The sequence below is a fragment of the Panthera onca genome, chromosome F1 (assembly GCF_046562875.1).
Source record: "Panthera onca isolate mPanOnc1 chromosome F1, mPanOnc1 haplotype 2, whole genome shotgun sequence".
Taxonomy (NCBI): Eukaryota; Metazoa; Chordata; class Mammalia; order Carnivora; family Felidae; genus Panthera; species Panthera onca.
In genome coordinates, this window is record NC_138355.1 from 4,731,714 (window position 1) to 4,738,222 (window position 6,509).

Sequence of the window (6,509 nt, forward strand, 5' to 3'; positions counted from 1 at the left end):
GCCCCCCAGCCGGGTCGCCGGGGGCTCCCATTGGCCCCTCGGCCTTTTGAATCGTCGCCGGCGCCGCCGATTGGTCGTGCGTGTGGCGCGTCCGCCCCGCCCGGCGGGGCCCGCGGGGAGGCGGGGAGGCGGGGCGGCGGGGAGCGGGGCCCGCCCAGCGCGCGCTTATCGCCGCTGCCCAGGCGCCGCGCCCCTGCCCCGCCTCCCCGCGCCCCCGGGTCTCGAGTCCCCGCCGCCGCCGCGGGCTTCGGGGCGCAGGGCGGCCTGGAGGCCGAGATAATAAACAGCCGCCAGGACAACAGTACGTTCGCGTGCGGACGACGCGGATCAACCGTCCGCGGCCGCAGGTGCTTCGGGCCGAGACGCCGGCAGAGCGCTCCCAACCGCTTGGGGCTGCGGCCGCCCCGAGGGCGCCCGACTTCTTTGTCCTGGCGGCGGCGGGCCGGGCCGGGCCTGGGCCGCGGGCGGGGGGCGCAGGGACCGGGGGGAAGGCAGGGGTGGCTCGGGGTCCGGGCGCAGGGACTGGGACGCGCAAGGACTAGAGCGTGCGGGGACTGGGGCGGGGACGGGGGGGCACGGGGTCCCGGGCTCCTGTCCCGCGACGGCCGCGGGGGCGGAAGCGGGGGCTGGAGGTGCCAGGGACCAAAAACTCTTAGACGCTGAGCCTCCGCCCGCATCCCACGAGTCTGGTGTTAATTGGGCCACATCGCCAATCATTACGTTAACTCCGGATACGGTGTGGATCCTAAACCCTTTTTTCCTCCAAGTTATCATCATTGGTTAGTTGGTTTCCTTCCTTTGAGGTCGAGAATTTAAAGAAGTCCATTGAAGTTCCCCATTTTGTAGTGTGGTCTTAAAGTATTTCTTAACCCGACTACTAGGTTAACCTGCCAGGTAAGTTTTAGTGAATTTCAGTTGTGAAAGCACTATCCGTTCAATTACAAGAAACAGGCATTTTCATGTATAGCGCAGATTCAGCCTCAAGAGTTTTCTTACCTCGAAGTTATAACAAAACATCCAGGTTTACTACTAAAAAAAAAAAAAAAAAAAAAAAAAATCTAGTAAGCTGGGCTTTCTCAGACATTCACGACCAGTGTGAAAGTTTTCATTAGAGCCTTTCCTGAAAACAAGCCCTGACCTCAAGTCGTCCACTGTCCTGGGATTTGCCCTGTGGAGGTCTCTGAGCTACAGAAATGCACATTGACTGCACTTCAAAGTCAGAAAACCTAATTTGGGGGCAGAGCCCTAGGCCTGGGTCGCCTTAACCTTTAAGGTAGGTAATATTTGCAGCAAGTGACACAGAAATGAAAACACTATCTCAGGTATAAGGGCCCCTAAGATAGCTTCTATTCTTCATAGCCAAGCGGTGCTGTGCTGTTCTCTTGTGCTACGTCCTACCCAGAACCAGGGTTTCACTGGGTTTCCCTTGAGGTACACATTTCCTGGATCATTACCGTTCATGAGATAAAGGATTCTCTTACACACACACACACACACACACTTCACTTTAAACGTCAGGTTCCTAAAGCTTCATAACAAAATGAAGCTAAAAGATCATAAGCCACCAGATTCAGCTTATAAGTTATAAATCACCAAAAACATTTTTGGAAACAACTGATTTTGACCTCAGAGAAACTAGGCAACAGTTACTGTTTGTTTCTCGTTAGTAGACTGGAGTATGTCGTGAAAAATCAGGCTTAGCACCTCGGCCGCTTTCTCGGTGAAGAAACGGTTAGTGTTCTCTTGTTTTGCTTTCACAGAGACGACGGACAGTGTGTGTACTTGGGAGTGGAGAATTTCCAGGGTTTGCTCTCCGAGAGATGCTTGTCAGCCACAATCGGCCAGATGTGGCTTCGTGGAACAGGCAACGAAGACCTGACTTACAGAGCCACGTCTTGGTGCTGCCGTCGTGAATGTAGACGCGAGGGGCACAGTCCCCCTCCCCCGTTTGCAAGGAAGGTGAGGAGTGGAGGGGCCGGGAACCCCACACCGGAAATACAGGATCCTCCCTGCGGATCCCTCACCGCCCTTCTTCGGTCCTGCTTCCCAGAGGATCTGGGCTGTCAGGACTAACGATTCTCGTAGGAAGTAGGTCTAGGCTCCGTACCACGTGGCGTGAGCACGTCCAGTTGGACCCATCTGGTGCTGTTTTCAGGAACACGCTGCCACACCCTGGTTGCTGCAGAAACCTTTTCATCAGGTGGAAATCCCCCGGGGCCACCTGATAGCACATTTCTACGGATGTCTGATCTGAATCGTTTCTGTTCACGCCGAAGCGGAGTTCATGGTGACCGTGAGGGAACAGCTATGTCCGTCTCGATACTGACTGTCTTCATTTTTATCTGAAACACATTCGTGTATATCTGTAGCACTTCCCTGGTTTTGCTCAACGTCTCACTAGCACGAGGGGAAGCTTTGAATGAATTGATCCAAATACGATGCTCTCCTCAGCCTTAACGGAATCTCTTAATCCATGTAGTATGAATGTGTGATTTTTTTTTTCTGCCCAGATACTCATGCTACATGCTCCCGAGAGCTGCTGGGTCAGTACTCGAGCCGACTCTGCGACCTCCAGGTAACCCGTGTTGGCATCACACGCCATCCGTCTGAGAGGATCACACGGATGTTTAGTCATTTATGTCGGCGTGTGTTCTGAGTAAAATGCAACATACTACTGCGCTCCAAACAGGTTTTAGGTTGTACAATCATTTAGGATGTTCTTGCTTCAAATAAAGTGAAGAAACTTAAAATAATTATGCAAATTTTATTTTAAACATTCATCTCGAGGGGCACCCGGGGGGGCTCAGTCGGTCGAGCGTCCGACTTCGGCTCAGGTCACGATCTCACGGTCCGTGAGTTCGAGCCCCGCGTCGGGCTCTGTGCCGACAGCTCGGAGCCCGGAACCTGCTTCGGATTCTGTGTCTCCCTCTCTCTCTGCCCCTCCCCCACTCGTGCTCTGTCTCTCAATAATAAACGTTAAAAAAATTTTAAACATTCATCTCGAATATTTTACATCATCGCCCTCAAGCATGTTTTACTCAGATCTAATTGCACTGGATCCTGTACTCATAAGGATTACGGTGATCTTGCCCTGGTTACCTGAGTCTTTGTTCCAAGACAGGCCTTGGGAAGGACAGACAGTCCTCCTGAGTCCAGAATCAGGGCATCAGAATGAAGAGTCCCGGAGGGAAAAATCAAAGGGTAGAGGCAAGGCCAAGTTCCTGGGCTCAGGGAGAGCAGTCTCGGGTGTTCTTTGGCCCCGAAATGTAGACAGAAAGCCCACGTACGAGCCGCTTTCTGAGCGGCCGGAGAAGCCTCCAGCTCATGGAACGGTGGGGTCAGGTGGAGTGAAAGCTCCGTGTGTCTTGACGTTATCAGCCTCGAAGCTCAGAAGTCCCCAGGAGGGACAGAACGTCCTCTAGTCTGGCTTCTAGAGGTACGCGTACAACGGACTTCGAGTCATCCGTTTGTGTGATGGGGGAGACGCCCGTGACGGGGTGAGGGTGGTGACAGGTGTACGTGGGACGTGTCCTGGGAACACGACAGAGGAAGGTTTAAGTTGGACCGTCCGGAATGATCTCACTTGTAAAGCACGAAAGTACAAGGTGCGAACTTCCCACGGCGTCAACCCACAGAGCAGCATCGTGACGGCACCCCCCAAAATATCACATCTACAGACACGTAGCATTCCCTTTTTAAAAATGCCCAGTACTTTTTCCTTTTTAACTTCTTTTTTTTTTTTTTTTTTTTTTTTTTTCCTTTTTAACTTCTGACCTTCTCTGTGATCATTCCCCGGAGACCGCTGCCGTTGATCCGTAGGTTAAGCCAAGACTTAACCCCCGTGGTGACCGGAAGGAAGGACGCCCAGGGCGTCTGTCTCTGGGGCTCCTTCTGGGGACAGGATAGGCTACCCGGGAACCCTGGTGCTCAGCTTTTAAAGAAATGCCCTAGGCCTTGACCCCAGTCTTCCTTCCCATGAGCCTATGGGGCAGTATATTCGCTTCTGGGCAGTCCTAGCGAGCTGACCACGGTTTCAACGGGATGCAGCTCCCTTTTCAACATTCCCAACCATAGGGTCAAATTAGGGGCTCCCGTTAATAACGAGTTTTCTGTATCACATCCAAAAGGGCAGCATAACTTCCTGCCGGTTACTTTGGAGACCCTTGGCTCACTCACTACCCTACTCAGTAACACCTGGAAACACTAACAATTTTTTTGCTTTCTTTGTAACTAGCATAAAATACACATAACATAAAATTTATCATCATAACCATTCCTTTTAAATTTTTTATGCTTATTTAGTTTTGAGAGAGAGAGAGAGAGAGAGACCGACTGTGGCCAGGGGAGGGGCACAGAGAGGGAGACACAGAATCCGAAGCAGGCTCCAGGCTCCGAGCGGTCAGCACAGAGCCCGATGCGGGGCTTGAACTCACGAACCGTGAGATCATGACCTGAGCCGAAGTCGGCCGCTTAACAGACTGAGCCACCCAGGCGCCCCTATACTAAATTTTTCTAGGAACGGCCAATACTGTTTTCCACAGTGGCTGCTCCGTGACCTTCCCGCCAGCAGGGCACAAAGCTTCCGGTTTCTCCACATCCTCACCAACACCCGTTATTTTCTGGTTCTTTGGCTTTTTTGTTTTTAGCAGCCATCCTAACGGGTGAAAGGTGGTCCTCCCAGTGTTCTTTTTGTTTTTTCTTTTTCTTTACTTATTTATTTTTAATTTTTTTTTAATTTACATCCCAACTAGTTCGCATATCGTGCAACAATGATCTCAGGAGTAGATTCCTTAGTGCCCCTCCCCCATTTAGCCCACCTCCCCTCCCACAAAACCCTTCCCATAACCCTCGGTTTGTTCTCCATATTTAAGAATCGCTTCTGTTTTGTCCCCCTCCCTGTTTTTATATGATTTTTGTTTCCCTTCCCTTATGTTCATCTGTTTTGCCTCTTAAAGTCCTCCTATGAGTGAAGTCATAGGATTTTTGTCTTTCTCTGACTAATTTCACTTAGCATAATACCCTCCAGTTCCATCCACGTAGTTGCAAATGGGGAGATTTCATTCTTTTTGATTGCCGAGCGATACTCCATTGTATATATATCCCACCTCTTCTTTCTCCATTCATCCATCGATGGACATTCGGGCTCTTTCCATACTTTGGCTCTTGTCGATAGCGCTGCTGTAAACATGGGGGTGCACGCGGCCCTTCGAAACAGCACACCCGTACCCCGTGGAGAAATGCCGAGTAGTGCCATTGCTGGGTCGTAGGGTAGTTGTTCTCTTTTCAGCTTTTTGAGGAACCTCCATCCTGTTTTCCAGAGTGGCCACACCAGCTCGCATTCCCAGGTCCTCCCAATGTTCTAACAAGATATTTGTGAACTAAAGATATCTTTATCACGTAGGCTGAGTCGACCACACAGGACACGGTTAGACAACGATTGCTCTAAGCCACTAACTGGTGTTTATGTCGTGCGTTTTGTTTTTGTTTTCGTTTGCACACCACAAGATGGCTGCCGAGAGAGCATAGCTCAAAATTCTGCTAACTCCTCGAGGCCAACGCCAAGAGTGAGAAAAATGCTGGAGAACCCTTCCAGTTCCCACAGGAAAACGGGACTGGAGAGGAGCTGGCGTATAAAACATTAACAAAAGTGAATCACCACAGAAGCGCACCGTCGCCTCAGATCGCTTCATGTCAGTCGAGGTCAAGGTGAAGGAGGACGCGCCTCACGGGACTGTCCTCCGCAAAGCAAGAGAAGGTCCCTCCGAGGGGGCCGTGTTCACAGATGCCGGTGAAGCCAGTAACCCACCTGGGGCTCCAAGGAGGACAGAGACGTGTCAGACGCTGTGGACGGCACCCAGCCTTGCAGGGCAGGTGCTGAGGTCACAAGAGTCCGATGCTACGTCTTCCCTTAAAACATAAACAGTTGGGGGCGCCTGGGGGGTGAAGCGCCCGACTTCGGCTCAGGTCACGATCTCAGGGTTCGTGGGTTCAAGCCCCGCGTCGGGCCCTGTGCCGACGGCTCGGAGCCCGGAGCCTGCTTCGGATTCTGTGTCTCCCTCTCTCCCTGCCCCTAACCCACTTGCGCTCTGTCTCTCTCTCAAAAATAAATAAACATTAAAAAATAATAACAAAAGCACGGACACAGGATCCAGGGGCAGGCAGCACTGCCCTGGGCTGTGCCGACTGACTGATTAGGGACCCTCAGGTTGGGAGGGGGTTAGAGACAGCGGAAGTCCCTAAGGAATTTGGAAACCAGGGGCTAGCTGCCGCTAGGATAAGATCACTTATTACTGTTCAGTAAAACCCCGGTCATGAGACCCTTCAGGTGCACATCCGGGGACCATAAGCTTGGAAAGGATTGCTAGCATGTATCTGGGCGGCAGAGATAAAGGAAGTTTCCAGAGGAATGTGTGGGTGGTAAAGCAGACATACAGGACCCCGGACGTGGGGCTAATGTGAAGCTACGGCTGCCTCTTGCCCTGAGCAAAGCGTCGTCATCGAGGGAGCTG

The 6,509-nt window shown here is 52.0% G+C and overlaps 1 long non-coding RNA gene across 1 annotated transcript; it reads left to right on the plus strand.

Annotated features, from left to right (window-relative positions):
- Nucleotides 1–148: 148 nt before the first annotated feature.
- On the plus strand, nt 149–2,592 carry LOC132676221 (uncharacterized). The gene is made up of 2 exons (XR_013553008.2): nt 149–894; nt 1,761–2,592. It is a non-coding gene; the product is annotated as an uncharacterized LOC132676221 (long non-coding RNA).
- Nucleotides 2,593–6,509: the final 3,917 nt, after the last annotated feature.